The sequence below is a fragment of the Leptopilina heterotoma genome, unplaced genomic scaffold (genome assembly GCF_015476425.1).
Source record: "Leptopilina heterotoma isolate Lh14 unplaced genomic scaffold, ASM1547642v1 Lhet_15, whole genome shotgun sequence".
Taxonomy (NCBI): domain Eukaryota; kingdom Metazoa; phylum Arthropoda; class Insecta; order Hymenoptera; family Figitidae; genus Leptopilina; species Leptopilina heterotoma.
Window position 1 is genome coordinate 3,024,504 of NW_025110867.1, and position 16,918 is coordinate 3,041,421.

Genomic DNA, 16,918 nt, shown 5'->3' on the forward strand with positions numbered 1-16,918 from the left:
AATTGTGTGATATTAAATTTAACTTTGTGTTTATTTATTTATTATTAAAAGTCATCCTACGAATCCACTTGGCCGGGTAAAATAAAATAATATAAATATGGCAAATAATTAATTTCTAAAGCCAGGCGCTCACATTTAATTACCAAGATCGCCTTTATTTCCTGTCAGTAGTCGAGTGATCCCTAGCACGATTTAAAGTCAATTTAAAATCATTTATAATTATTAAAAGAATAATTGACAGGTTATAAAGTAGTTTACCATCACGTGAAATCCGTCATGTTTCTTGATGTTAGAAAAAAATTCATCAAAACAGACTTAAGATTTGTGTTCAGCGCCTTAAAAAACACCAGGTTTGGTGAAAGGAACCTCTTATCAATTTTTTTTTGCGATCCTGTAATTATTCATCATTAAATATTAATACCGTTTTTTAAGTTTGGTTTTCCCTTATTGTAGGCCTCAGATCTAAAAATCGTAGTTTGTTTGTTAGTCAAGGAGCTATTATGTACTGTTGATGATTCAAAGTACCTAATTCTTAAAAAGTTTACGAGAATTTAAAAGACAAAATTGAAATATTTATTACAACTTTTACACCAAGGATTTATATGAAAATTTAATTATATTCTAATTTTAATATAATGATACGACATCACATTTTACTGGATCAACTGGAGGATGATAATATGTATCATTCGACTAAATCATTAAAAAAGAAATGAACAATTTGAACATAAAAAGCTGCTCATTAGAATCCTGGCATTAATAAGTAAGATGAAAAACGAGAAGATTAATATGTGAAATAAATTAGTAATAGATCACCAGTTTTTGAATATTTATATACATTAATTAGTAGTCGTATTGCGTCGATGTGCAATCAGAATGATTTACTGAGAGTTAAGAGAGAGAGAGAGAGGTGCCCAGGCTGATAACTAATTCCCCAGTTTGATTTGCATAACCCAGTTTCGTCGAGAGTTTGGAACGAAGATATCCAACAGCAAAGAATGCAGATGCCTATCGTATTTCTCAGAGGATATACCCTCTGTATTGCTATACCACTCCAGTACAATGCATTACTTCCACTGCTGCCATCTTAATGGCTGTGCGGAGCGCGTGGTCTTGTTCCGAAGAAACGACCCGTTTTACTATAAATTTGAGATAAGCCAAGGTTTACGATGGCACACGGTTAAGACGTCGAGCTCAAGGAAACAAACAATCCACCAGATTGCTGCTTTTGCTCCTTATAGTGTCGATCTCACCTGATATTACGTGCCAATCAACTCATTTCACAAAAACCTGTAAAATTATCCTTATACTTTTCTATTTGTCTTCTTAGCATTGTTCCACAAAAACATTCCGGTCCTTGTGTGCGGCTAGTATTACTTTAATTTTGATTAGTCTGGAATTAAGGGATTACATTCACTATTAAGATTTTAAAACAATCGATTCCATGCTAAAAATTTAAATTTTATTTTTAAAAAATTAAAACAAAACAATTACCCTTATAATTTCATAAAAAGGAATATCGATCAAAGAATACAATTTTTGACTTTGAAAAATAATAATAATAACGTTATGAATTTTGACAGAAAATTGATCGAACCTTCGCGCACTATAGTAATTCCATATGTTCCTGATGTTCTCAAACCAACCATAAACCTATGTAAAAAATTAAATATCTCAATAGTCTTTTCAACCCCTATGAAACTTTATAACAATGCATCCCCTAAGGACAGAATTCGAGAAGACCAACGTTATATATAAATTAAGTTGTAATGATTGTAACGGCACATATATTGGCCAGACAATACAAGAACTAAGAAAAAGAGTTTCTGCTCATAAACATTCACAACTACGCAAAAAAAAACCAACACAGCGTTATGTAAACACTCTACGAATTTAAAACATACATTTTGATTCGACCAAAACAGCGTCAAAATCTTAGATGTCGAAGGTTTTTATAGAAGCAGAAACTTTTTAGAAATGTATTACATCGCAAAGGACTCAAATTCCGTAAATTCTCGAACTGATATTGACAATCTATCAATAATTTATTTTGACATTATTGGAACATGTGATAGAATTTCGAATACTAAAAGACAATGATTCCGGTGCATACATATACATCTATGAAATAACCTTCATATTATTTGAAGGAATTTCTGTCACTGTGAATCAACCTTTATGTTTTCTTCTAAAGTTTGTGTTGTGTCATAGACATAATATTTACTATTGTATATTTTATGTTTTTTGAAATTGTATCACTGTCCTTTGTAATGATGAGCACATGTGTTATTTGATGTTGTTTATTATTTTTTATGTTATTTATCAATTGGAAAGTTTTTTTGGATTGTTAATTTATTATAGAATGAATGAATTCTCAATGGATCTTGTTTAAACAAGAATCCAGAAAATCCAAACAATTTTTATTCCATTTTTTGACAGGTCTCGACTTTGAGATTATGTTGGCCTTTAAAACTTTTTTAATTTTAATTTTAAAAATTTTATAAATTCGTATCATTGAAAAATGTGGTAAGTCTAATCCACACATAATGTTGCTCTTGAATTCGTAATTCCTATTTACACAACTTTTTTTTATAATTTTTTATAATTTTCTGTAGTCCTGATAAGCTGTGTTCACAGTGAAAATGCATTCGATGAAATAAAGAAATAATTGCTGATATTTAACAACTTCTTCAAATCTTTTGAACCCAAGGCCACAATATAAACAATTTTATTTGACAAAAATTAAGGTCCTGAAAACATTCTACGTTATTAAACAATTGTTAATTTCACAGTTAAATTTCAATTTTCACACTCATATTTAATATGATAATATTTAAACGATTAAACTAATTTCGATTAATTATTAATTTACGATAATTATAATTTAAAAAACTGAATATTGAGAGATTGTTTCAGTAGTGCTTTAAAGGAGATGGAATGGAACAATGGTCAATGCAGATCTTTAACGGAGTATCTGGCAAATTCTGCCTGAGAACGAAAGATAGTATTTCACCTAATTTTTCTTTCTAATAAAGAAATTTCAAAACTGAACAAAAAAATGAAACCATATTATAATTAAGTAGTTATAAAATTAATCTGCGTAAAATTTAAATTACCCGTGTTGAATTTATCAGGATAAAGCTGTGTTAAATATGCGACCAACACATTTGTGTAATGACTATACCTCCATTTTAGGTATTTTCCATATTGCAGGAACATAAACGTACGTTCATTCACTCTGTGATAAAAAGAAATTTATTTTTTTTTCGCAAAGCCAAAAAGATAATTTCAAGATTTTATTTTTTTTAAGAACTCAACTCATAATTAAGCAAATTGTCCGATTGTTAGTTGGTTGCCAAGTTCATTACTAGATTTTAAAAATTAGCGAATGTAATTGTATTTACTTCAATTATTAATTCCAGTTTGTTAGGTTTTTGCAGAGCATTGGAAAATCAATTCCAATTAACGCTCGGGGAGATTTTTTTCTCTCTCGCAATTGTATTGAAGAATATATTTGATGCGGTACGGCAAATAGCAGTCACAAATATGTACCCACAGTGTATGTGTATATTTATGTATACAAATTAAATTATAAAAATTACATATAAAAATTTTCTAGACGCACTTAAGCTGTTAATATGAAAATAGTAAACAATTATATATGATTTCAATTTAGAAATCGTAATTCTGTAGTTAACCAATAATAGCGTTCTAGAATATTTAGAATAATATGTTTACGAGAAGTGCACCGATTGTAATAGCACAAAATAGAAAATACTTCTGAAGGTACATACCTTCATTAATATACCATCATGTATATTAATGTATCGTGATGAAATTAAATATTATTATTAGATTTCAAAAATATTCCATGAATCTGTTTTCAAATTATTTTTCTTGATATTATTATCAATTTTACAGATATTGATAAAAATCGATGAGTTGACAGACATGGATGACGACTTTGATGTTTTATAATAAAAAATTGTATTTTAATTATTTTATGTGTTAAGTTTGAAGTTGTGTTACGTCTAACTAACAAAAATTTTATTTACCTATCGTTTCTCCATTTAATTTCAATAAATAATTAAAATTGAGACATGATTTGATGAATGAGCAAGAGTCGTTGATGTATATTTAAATGATAATGAACACCTGTATTATGGCGTTTAAGAAAGAATCTCTAGACTTTCTAATGTCAGAGATGATGTTTAAATAATTTTGCTAATACCTTTAGGTTTTCCTCACGCTGGGGGTCGATTACGTAACTTTCTTCGATTCCACATTCAATATTCCGATTCAATTTTCAACATTCCAATTCTACTTCCAATATTCCGATTCCACTTTCAATATTCCGATTTCACTACCAATATTCCGAATCCAGATTCAATATTCCGATTCAACTTTTAATATTCCGAATCCGCATTCCAATACCGCTTTCCAATTTCACATTCCGATTCCACATTCAGATTCCACTTCCAATATTCCGATGCCGAATTCCGATTCAACTTTCAATATTTCGATTCCACATTTCGATTTAACTTTCAATCTTCCGATTCAACTTCAATATTCCGATTCCAAATTTCACATTCCGATTCAACTTTCAATATTCTGATTCTACATATTGTATGTGAAATGTGAAATTAGAATATTAAGAGTAGAATCGGAATGTGAAAACGGAAAGTGGAATCGGAATATGGAATGTGAAATCGGAATATTGAAAGTAGAATGGGAATATAGAATCGGAATATTTAAAGTTGAATCGGAATTTGGAATCGGAAGATTAAAAGTTGAATCGGAATGTTGAATGTAAAATCAGAATTTGAAATCAGAATATTTAAAGTTTAATCGGAATATTAGAAGAGGAATCAGAATGTGGAATTAGAATGTGAAATGGAAATATTCAATGTAGAATCGGAATACTGAAAGTGGAATCGGAATATTGAAAGTGGAATTGGAAAGTGCAAACGGAATAGTAAAAGTTGAATCGGAATGTGAAATCGGAATATTGAAAGTGGAATAGGAATGGAGAATCGAAATATTGAAAGTTGAATCGGAATTTGGAATCGGAAGATTAAAAGTTGAATCGGAATGTATACAAAAAACTCAAAATTTTTAACTCAAAATTTGGAATCAGAATATTGAAAGTTAAACCGGAATGTGGAATCGGAATGTGAAATCGGAATATTGGAAGTGGAATAGGAATGTAGAATTGGAATATTGAAAGTTGAAATCGGAATTTGGAATCCGAAGATTGAAAGTTGAAACGGAATGTGGAATGTGAAATCGCAATGTGGAAGCGAGATTTGAAATCGGAATATTGAATATGGAATCGGAATGTGGTGTCGGAATATTAGAAGTGAAATCAGAATGTGAAATTGGAATATTAAAAGTGAAATTGGAAAGTGGAAACGGAATAGTGAAAGTTGAATTGTAATGTGAAATCGGAATATTGGAAGTGGAATAGGAATGTGGAATCGTAATAGTTTATACTGCTGAGTCCTTTGAGGTGCAGGAAAATGGTGACACTTTTGGGTCTTTCAGCTTCACAGGCTGATTTTCCTTGAAACTGACTTTTTTAATTAGTGTCTACTGAGATGAATCGATGACTGATTTTATCACCTTTGACGATTTTACTCTTTTTACTATGTTTTTCAACTGACTGCTATTTCTTGAAGATTGTACCTTTGACTTACGATATTACGTGACATAAAACAACAAAAAACACATTAAATTTTAATGAAATCACTACTATACAAATCTAAAGTCTCTTGTAAGCTAATCTCTGTCCTAACATTATAAGATGAGAATTTAAATTAAATTTAAAATGAAAAGTGTAAAAAACTTGTTTATATGAAGCATAGTATATGTAATCATTTTGCGACATGTCAATGTGGTTAAATTTCGACTGGCACGTCCTAGATCGAAAGACATTTTCAAACCCGAGCGTATATAGGCGAGTGCACGCGAGACATTTTTATGCATGTATTCACATGTCTCTCTGGATGTACTCTACGTGTGTGTATTCAAGCCGCACATCCGCCGTACCAGCTTGCACTTGGTCCCCGATAGTGCTGATAAATATTTGCACATGGGGCAACAGGGAAATTCTTGGAAAACGCAACTTTATGTTGCATGGTATTAAATTCTTATTTTCTTTTTTCTCCTCTCCTTTATAGTTTTTTTTACTCTTTTATCCAAATGTTTTAATTTTTTTCACCAAAAAAGTAATAAAATTCTATAAAATCAATTGTCATCACCCGTCATTTTTAACGATATTTGATTTAACGTTAAACTTTCTTTCATGATAAATCAAAGAAAAATTGTGATTTTTTTTTTAAATTAAGACTAGTTTATTATTTTTTATTACATTCTACTCAATAAAAAGTAATTATTAAAAACTAGTAAATAAAATTTTTTATATCAAAGATTTAATAAGAAGAAAAATGTGAATTTGTGATAAAAGTTATTCAGTAGAAACAAAAATTAACCGAATATGAATGTTTGAATTTTAATATTTACGATATGTATGTATGAAATTTTACGTTTCTATATGCGCTACTTCCTGGTTGCTGAATCTCAGTCGATTTTTATCCTCTCTCTCTCTCTCCTCAAAACCACCGGGGCACTTGGGGGAATTTCCAATCGATGATTCATGATATTTTATTCATACATCCTTATTTTTGAATTCAAACTGAATCACTGCATATTTTTCAATTACATTGCATTTCATTATAAATGGATTATTAAAACGTGTCCCTCTCGTACAAATAAAATGAATTATCATTTACTTACTTTTATTATATAATTACAAAGACTAAAAAGTATTATAAAGAAGACGGAGAAAAATACCTTTCGAAAATTACTATTTTTCATTATGTTGCATAATACACCGGGTTTTGGTGAAAAATAAATTTTTTTTTGAGGACCTGTATTTATTCATCATTAAATATTAATACCATTTTTTAAGTTTATATTTTATATATAATAATATATAAAAATATGAAGGGAAAACCTACCTGAGTATAAAAAGAAATTTAAGTCTTTAAATACTTTTTTATCAAGGGACAATAAAGTGAGGTGTGTTATTACTCTTGGATTGATATTGACTTTTTGCAAATTACTATTTTTCATTTTGTTGCGTCGCACTTTTGGGAAATGTGTGGGATACGATTTCCTCTTTTTAGTGCGTACCGGACATTCGCACAAAAAGGGAGAAAAAAGGTTTTTCCACTGAATTGTAAACCGTAAATGCATATTTCCAAAAAAAAAAAAAAAAAACAAACAAACAAAACGATTTTTAACTCAAGTTTTATATTTTCATTATAGTTGAAAATAAAAACAATATTCCCATAAATTTCTTTTCCGGTAAAAGCTTATATTTAGTTACAAAATATATTAAACATATTTATTTCTCGAAGAAAAATTGTTTATTGAGTGAAAAAAAAGAGCAAAATATAATATGCAATGAAACGTTAAATTTAATGCAATCTTCTGAAAAAATAAATTGAAATTTCAAACTTTGGCAATATCATTTCAAAAAAAAAAAAAAAAACATCAAACGATTATCGTATGAAAAAAAATATTTAGTCCTTTTTTTAATTTCTGGTATATAATCCGAGAAGCAGAAGGGGGGGGGGGGTGAAAGAAAAATTAATACACCAACGAGCAGTATGGCACTGACGATATTATACACGAATGAATTTCAAATATCCACAAATAATAAGCAACCGGTATATTTATGCTCGTCTACCGCACACTGTAAATATTTGCACGAGTCTGATATTACGAGATACCACGAATGATGCATGGAGTTGCAACGTCGTCAGTACTTGTGAGAGTAAAGCCTGCAACGACGAAGAAATTAAGTATCGTTAATCCCTTGCGCTTTAAGGAAGAACAGGAAAACTGAGGTGGAAGTCAAAGTCGAACCCAGAGAGATCGTCTACATAAGAAGACGAGTATTTTACTAAATCTCTCTATAATATTTCAAAACTCTCGTATATATATTAATACAGTACCTCAGTAGTATACATGTGAGCTCTTGCTGTTAGAATATTTCTCATCGTACCTGAAACAGAAAATTAGAGAAAAAATATTAAAAATCATTAGACTCGGTGTATATTATTATTTTTTAACTATAATAATCGTTGTATTCTGTCCAGTCTGTCCAAACTTGAAGTTAGATTTGTGTATGCTTTTGATTTTTCCATGTTTCGATAGATAATATTATACGTACCTACTTCTTTATTTTTTACTATTTTTTTAAATTTAATAATATTATCTTTTTTTCAAATAATTCAAAAATATTTTTTAATAATCTAAAAATATGATTAATGTTATTATTCATTATTTCTTTGTTTCTAAAAAAACTTCTCAATTACAATTCATAAACAAAGTTCAAGTTTTAAGTAAAAAAATTTTATAAATCAAATTTTGTTTAAGAAATTTTAAATTTATTTTGGAAAAAATATTTACATAATTTCTATTTGTTAAAATCGATTGTAAAATTATTCGAAAACATCAATAACTTCTTTTTTCAATAAATATTTAATCATTATTATTTTTCCACAGGAATCAAGATTTTCAAAAATTTCAAATTCAAACTTTTTTGAATAAATTTAACAATTTACAAGAATATTTATGATAAAACATGAAGAAATTAAAGATAACCGAGTGATAAGATCATTATTTTATATAATAGGAATATTTTTACTGTAATTTTTTCAAAATTATTTTCATCATTTTAATTCAATTATTATTTTCTAGAATTTTAAAATAAAATTTTTCATGAAATCAATTATCTTTAATAATTTTTAAAAAAGTTCTTTGAGAATTTTCAAATCTATTTGTTTACAATTAAATTTCACGAAATTTAAATTATTCAGAAATTCTTCAATTGAATATGTATTAAAAAATGAACACTTCAAATTATTTTTAGAAAAAAATTCAATTAAACTTTTTCAAAATAATTATTTCTACAGAATTTTTGGTTATAAGTATATCAACAATTAAGATTTTCAAAGAATTTAATTTTAAACCTTTTCAAAATTTAATTATTTCTTAAAATCCATGCAATAATGCTTTTAGATTGGGGTACAGTTTTTCTAAAAAGTATTTTCTAATTTTTTATTTTCTAAAAATTTTTTTTCTAATACAGGTGAATTTCTAAAAATTTTTTTTCTAATAAAGGTGAATTTCTAAAAAACTTTTTTCTAATAAAGGTGATTTTCTAATTTTCTTTCTTCTAATAAAGGTCATTGTCTAAAAATTTCTTTTTCTTATAAAGACAATTTTCAAAAAAAAAATGTTTCTAACAATATTCAATTTTTGTAATGACGACCAATAGGTATATAGGTATGATTAGAAAATAAAATTTACGAAAATTTTTTAATTCTTTAAAAATAAATACTTGAGATTTCATTAAAAAAGTATAATAAAAATAGAAATTATGCAAATTTTTTAACAAAACTTTAAAAAAAGTTAAAAATGAAGTTAAAAATCGTAATTAAGAAATAGAAATTATAGGGATTTTTTTCCTAAATATATTTCAAATTTTCTGTAAAAGTGTTTTATAAATAAATTAATTTTGGAATAACTTTTAGTATAAAAATGATGCAAATTATTATTTTTTTTCCAAGAAAAACAGAATTTTGTTAATAAATTGTGATAAAAAATAGTAATTTTATTAAAAAAATTTTCTTCTTTTTTAAAAAGAAACTTATAATTTTATAAACAAAATTGTGATTAAGAAACAGAAAAAATGCAAAATAATTTTTATTTCTTAATCTTAGTTTTTCTTAAAACAATTTTCTAACTTTTATCAAAATTATGGAAATTTTCAAATTTTAGGAAAATAAATATTAGAAATCATAACTTTTTAGAAAATTTTTGGTTAGAAATCAAAACTTGTTAGAAAAACTTTTTTTAGAAAACAGATTTCATTAGAAATTGCTTTTTTTAGACAAACAGGATTAGAAAATATTTTTTAGAAGAAGTGACCACCTACCATGCTTTTAATATTTAAATATTATTAGAATATTTAAATAATTTGAATAATAAATATTTAAATCTAAAATTTTAACTGAAATTTATTTTTAAATCAACTTTTATTAGAAAATTCTACGAGAATTCAATTATTTAAATACAAAAATAAATAATTAATTAAATGTTTCTTAAAATTGAATTCTCATAAAGTATTTTATCAAACCATTTTTAAATAATTTAATTCTTTGACGATTTTTAATAAAATTGTTAAGAACAATTACATTTTTCGAGGAATTCGATTAAAATTGTTTTAAAAAATAATTGAAATTCTGCGATGAATTTTATTTATGAAAATAAATTGGTTCCTAAAAAGAATTTTATTATTTATGAAAATAATTCAATACTTGTAAAAAATTTGATTATTTATTGAAAATAATTAAATTATTGCGAAGAAATTTAAAAAAAAAATTGTAAATAATAGAATTCATATGAAATTGAGCAAAATTTTTGAAAATAATTGAATTTATGCAATTATTTATAATTTTTTAAAAATTCAATTTGTTTGAGTGTTTTTGAGTAAAATTCGTCTATAAATCCACTATTTCTAATAATTAATTAATTATATATTAAAAAGATTTAACAAATTTCAGAAGAATTTGAATTAAATTAAAATTTTTAAAAACCTCAGTAATCTTTAAATTTTCTAATGAAACTCATTGAAAATTGCAATTTTATAAAATTTCAATATTCATCTATTTATGAAAATTGTAAACGCCATTCTTTAAAAATTCAATTAATTTGAAACTACATAAGTAAAATTATTATACAAGAACTTAGACTTTTCTGTATGCTTTTGTTTTTTTTCAATATTTCTCATATGTATTCATTTAACCTTATTTTGCTTATAATAATTTTTATTTTCAAAGTATAATTTAATATGAAAATGAAAAATTTTTTTAAGTATGTTTATGTACAATGAAAAAAGAAACCACACGCGCGCGTTATTTTAACTAGTTTCATTATAATAATTAATTTTACATTCGCTTTTATTAATTTGTGCTTGTTACTAAAAAAGTTTCAGAAGTACTTGCTAAATTTAAAATTCAAATTGAATTCAGATATAAAAATAACAACCATTAACCGACATTTGAAAAATTTCAGCCAATCTAAAATAAAAAAATTGGACATCTGAAATGACATGTTCTTCAGTTCTTAATTTAAATGGCATCTTTCTGACCCCAATTGTCGAATTACCCAGGTCCATAAAAATCGATGAGGGGTTCCTTTCACCAATATATAAAATTAAATTCATATTAAACAAATATAAAAATTATAAACTAAATAAAAATGTAACTAAACGTAGAAATAAAGAGAACTATAAAGACCTTGAAAAATGATTTTAAATAAATTATATAGATAATTAATAATATTCATTAATATTACGATACAAAAAAAATATATTTTATTTAACAAGAAAAGTATTATTTCTCTTTAATTAAAATTATTAAATTAATTATTAAATTTTATAATAATAAACAAATATGTAACAAAAGTTATTGGAGTTATTCATCATTAAATATTAATACCGTTTTTTAAGTTTGGTTTTCCTTTCTCACAATCGTAGTGTGTCTGTTAGTCAAGAAACTAGCAACAGTTATGCATTAGTATCAGATATGTTGTCTCTAACATGAAGAATGACATAATGTTGACGATTCAAAGAAATTCCTACAAAGTTGATGAGAATACAAAAGACCTAGAATTGGAATATTTATTACAACTCTCGCACCAGGGATTTATATGAAAATGTAATTTTATTCTAATTTAAATTTAATGATAAAACATCTGACATTTTACTTCATTAACTGGAGGATGATAATATGTATCATTCGACTAAACCATTAAATATGAAATTTTCCAACACATTGAAAATTTAATTCTCCTTATTATTTTATTATTAAATAAATTACTTATCACTTTAATGATTTGCAGTTTGCATATTTAATTAATTTTGTCGCAATAAATAGACAAAAGATAATTAAAAATTAAATCGACATCTTGTATTATTGATTTGAATTGACATAAATATAGAATATGGTTGTCAATATTTGATAAAATTTGTCATATTATTTTAGAGTTTAATTTCATAAAGTTCTACTTGATAATTTATTTTCAATAATTATATTTTTGATATTGACTAAATACAATGTATATTTAAATATGAAAATGAGGTGACGTAAAAGATGTGAAATCTTATTTTTTATTAAAACTTGTCAGGAGTGACATTTGTTTTCAAGTATATTGAAATGAAATATATACTTTTCATTTAAAGTATAAATTAAAAAATTATTCTTTAAATGATGTCAGGATAAATATTTTTAACTAAAACGATTTAAAATTATTTCAGTGTAATTACAGTAGGATGAAAACGTTTTCCCAGATGGAATGAAAGTAAGGATTAATTAATTTGCTACTGCTGTTATCGCTTAACGAACTAGAGGTATGAGGTAGTCACATTGACAGCCTTTCATTTAACCCAATTCCACTATTTCGTGTTCAACAGAATTTTTCTTTATCGTTTTTCTTCTTTATTTTTCCACTCTTACTTTACTCTTCGAAAAAGGGATGATCGGGAAAAATGTATCCCTCTCAAAATTCATGAAAACGTGAACTGAATGTTTCTTCTTTATTTATCATATGCCTATAAATGAGATTCACTATTTTAATACAATACCAACTTTTCTATTTTTGTCTTTCGATATACAAGAGTATAAGAAATTCGTATATTTTGAATAATTTTTCTCTATTATGGATTGCTATTTCTTTTTCTTGATGAAATATAGATAAAGAATATATTTTATCAAAGAGAATCAAGAAGTAAGGGAAATAAATTTAGGATTTATATAAATAAAATTTATGTTTGCTCTTCAAAAATAAAATTATTTGTTGATGCAGGAACGTAATATTATTCATTGGTATAAAAAAATATTCAATTTCAATGATAAAAATAATTGTATTAGTTTATGTAATTTGCAAATTCAAGTTACTGTTACTCAGTTTGCTTATTTTAATTATTGTTGTAGGGCAGATACGTAATAATTATTGAACATCTATTACGAACAAAGTTTTTTTTTAATTTTGATCATCAAGTTACATATACTGATTTTGCCACTTAAAATTACTGTTGTGGTGCAGGATCATAATCATCAAATATTAATACATTTCTTAAAAATTGTGATTATATTATTACGTTTACTGATTTTATGAATTCAAATTACTGTTATGGGACATAAAAATTATTTATAACTAATCTTTTATTAAAATTTTTAACTGAGAATTTTTAATTGAGAACATTTTAAATTTTCTATCAGTAAAAGCAGTTTCACTCATCAACTTCGAAAAATTAGGAAATAACTTGCCATAAGACTTCCCTTTCTGACTGTCTGCCATATTCCTTTCTTTTCTCCTTAGCTAACCGCAAACCAGTTGTCTTCTTATTGGACCCTTCAGTTGCTTTCCGTCCCACCCATTTACTTTATTCGTCAGTAAGTCCCATTTTGTTTCCCACACTCCCTCTCACCACAGACACCATGTTCATGAATGGCGCCTCTTTTTTTTAACAATTACGCGAAGAAAGAAATGACAACCAGCATTTGATTGAGGGAAGATCCTGATGTTTCTGATTAAATATAGGTATAAATAAATCGGTATTACACGAACATGTTATTAGAATAAGATACAAGTCTACGTTATCCAAATTGTACAAGGTGCATATTTTATCAGATTGAAAAGTAAATTTTTTACGATCAAAAATAACTCGTGCGACATAAATATTAAGTAATCAAATTTGAGCAAAAAATATATGGAAAAAGAAAGGCATTTCCATAAGTAAATATCTTTGTGTTTCCGAATGCAACGTGAGTCCAGAATACCAAAAAAAGACTTGTTGAGGCTTGACAACGCTCAACATCACTCGCTTTAAGGTAAAGTGCAAATTTCTTTAGAATAAACTTACTGTCAACTTAAAAAGATTCAGGGGATAAGTTCCTCTATAAATATCTACCAAACCATATGGCTCAAAAAACACTCCTTCAATTGTACAAACCAATTAAACTTGTTTTTTGGGTCTGAGTTTGCCAGCTTTAATAATTTTACCATGCACTGTGTAGGGTACTAAGAAACATACATTTTAAAAAATTTATTTAACCAAGACAGTGTTAATTTAAAAACCACGTAAGAAATGTGCAAAGAACCAGTTTCCAGTCTGACTGCATACTCGCAGACACAGGAAGCTTCATCAGTTTCTTAAAAAAAGACAACCGAACCCCTCTATGCACTTCAAAATCATCAGACCCAATATCTGACAACAGTATAAAAGAAAGAAAGACTTAAGAAATAAGAATAATTAAGTATAAGAAAGACTTTTAAATAATTTGGAACAGGATGCCCATGAATCTATTTTGACAGAGTGAATAAAATTTAGTACTGAGCCCACTGCGGTATTCGCTGCAATAATTACCTCATTTGCCGCAAGAGCAAAGAAGCACGAGTTGTGGAACGGTATCCCTAAACAAGAGTAATCCTTTACAACTTCAATACGCTCCTCACCAAATTTAACAGATTTAAATCTTTTTGCTTTAGAATTTACCGATCTAGTAAAAGTTCTAGATTCAATAGAAAAGTTTTTCACCCTGCAACGCCTCAACGCGTCCAGTATTCGCCTTTTCGCCAATCTACATTCCTCATCCATCCAAGGTTTCTGTCTACAAATATTTTTCCTAAAATTATTTTTAACCATATTCAAATTACTGGCTACGTGTCATTAGCCCTACAAATGGAAAGGTGAAAGCAACTGCGGTCTTTACATTAAATGGAAAAGAAGCAATAAAAATTAAAGAATATATGTAGTAATGATGTTATCACTCGGTCGATAAATTAATAAAAACGATGAGATAGTCGATCACTCCGAGTCAGGATTTCAAAAACAAAAAATACAATTTCTTTTTTAACGTTTCAACAGCACGGCTGTTCTCTTTAGAAACTACAATTTATTAAACAAATTTTATATAAATTATATACGATTAGACACAAATTCAAAATACGCAAAGTGAGTAAAATCGATAAAGATGAGGTGACTGACCCACCAGTAAACAAAAATTGTACAAGAGAAATGTCAAAGTGAATCAAAGCAGATAAAGATTTACACGTTTTTCTTTTCATTGAGAAAGTGAATATAATAGTTACTGAGATTTTGTATATCATCTTTTTTATTAACAGAGTTATTTTGCAAATTAATGTGGATCACTTCAGATATTAAACGCTTGTTATATAATTAGTCTCTTTGTTAAGTATTGAAAAATTATTCCAATCAAAATTTTGATTAAACTTGTCAGTGTGATCAGCAATTACATTAAATAGAATTTTTATATTCTTTAATACGTACACCCACCATTCTTTTTGACTGACCAACATAAGAAGCAGAACAATTATCACAAATAATTTTATAAATTGTGTTAATATTTTTCCATTTTTTATTTTTGTCTTTGGCTTTTTTGACGAGGTTATGACTCATATTTTTATCATCAATAGGAATTGTTAGAATATTATAATTTTTAAGAAACACTGATCATTTTGTATATTACATTGTTATTACTGATTTTTTTATTAGAATCAGAACTTATAAAACAGATACGCTTAGTGATGTATTTATCAATAAAATCGTAAGGGTAATTATTCTTGATTAAAATTTCTTTTACAAACTCGATGCTTTTGGAGTGAAATTTCTTATCGGAAAGTTTTATCGTTCTATCGATTAAATTGTATACTAAAGCGATCTTTTGAGAGAAAGGATGTTTTGAAAAATAATTAATAGTACGTCTAGAAAAAGTAGGTTTTCTATACCAGTCAGTAGTAATAGTACCTTCTTCATTAATAATATGAAAATCTAAAAAATTAATACAATTACTGTATTCAATTTCAAAGGTAAATTTTAGTCTTTCGTCATAATTAGTAAAAGTATTTTTTCATCTCGTCAATTTTTGTCTTTGGTATGCTTTTGATTATGTCATCAACATATCTATAAAAAAATAATGGCTTAAAAGAAAGTTTTGCAATACAGAATGTCTCGAGGTCGTCCATAACAATGTCCGAGAACAATCCTGAAATAGATGAGCCCATGGGAGTCCCGTATATTTGTTGATAATATTTATCATTAAATTTAAAAAAAAGTATTATCAAAAAGAAATTGACATGAGTCAAGTAGATCATCCAAAGTAATATTCCAACTTTGGGAAATTATAGAAAAACGTTTGATGAGAGAATCACGTACATGTATAGAACTGACGTTAGTAAACAAAGAAGATACATCCAAACTAATTAAGATATGATCATCTGGAAAGATAAAAGGTTTAATCTTATTAATGAAGTCATCACTGTTGCGTATATATGATTTTGATTTAGGTATAGAATTATATAATAAGATGAATAACTGTTTAGATAAAAAATATGTTGGTGAGCCAATAGTAGAGACGACTGGTCTTAATGGATTATTAACTTTAAGAATTTTTGTTAGACCATAAATTTTAGAGATATTTGTGTTAGTTTGTGTAAGTTCTATATCTCTAAATTTTCTATAAAGAAAACCATTATTATTTAAATTCTTCAAAATTTTGTAAGCTTTGTTTTTTAATGCAGGAAGTGGGTCACGTTTTATAATTTTATATGTTCTTTTGTCTGAAAGAAGTGTTTCGAGTTTTTTAGTGTACTCTGTTTTATTTAATGCTACCGTGACATTTCCCTTGTCAGCGCTTGTAATTATGATATTATTATGATTCTTAAGAAACATTTTTGTATCATTTAGTTCTTTCGAAAAAACTCTGTCTCTAATACTGATATGTCGTGGATTATCACTTTCATATGAACGTAAACCTTTAAT

At 26.7% G+C, this 16,918-nt stretch overlaps 1 protein-coding gene across 4 annotated transcripts in view; it reads right to left on the bottom strand.

The window, feature by feature from the left end:
* LOC122498471 (teneurin-a) overlaps window positions 1–16,918 on the bottom strand; it is a 917,080-nt gene that overhangs the window by 727,586 nt on the left and 172,576 nt on the right. The window contains exon 1 of one of the 4 annotated variants that reach the window (XM_043606205.1): window positions 8,022–8,037. The exons of the other annotated variants lie outside the window; for them this stretch is intronic. The gene's annotated coding sequence lies outside the window, so the exon portion shown is untranslated. Of the gene's footprint in view, window positions 1–8,021; window positions 8,038–16,918 lie in introns of those variants that run through there. 4 annotated transcript variants of the gene reach the window in all.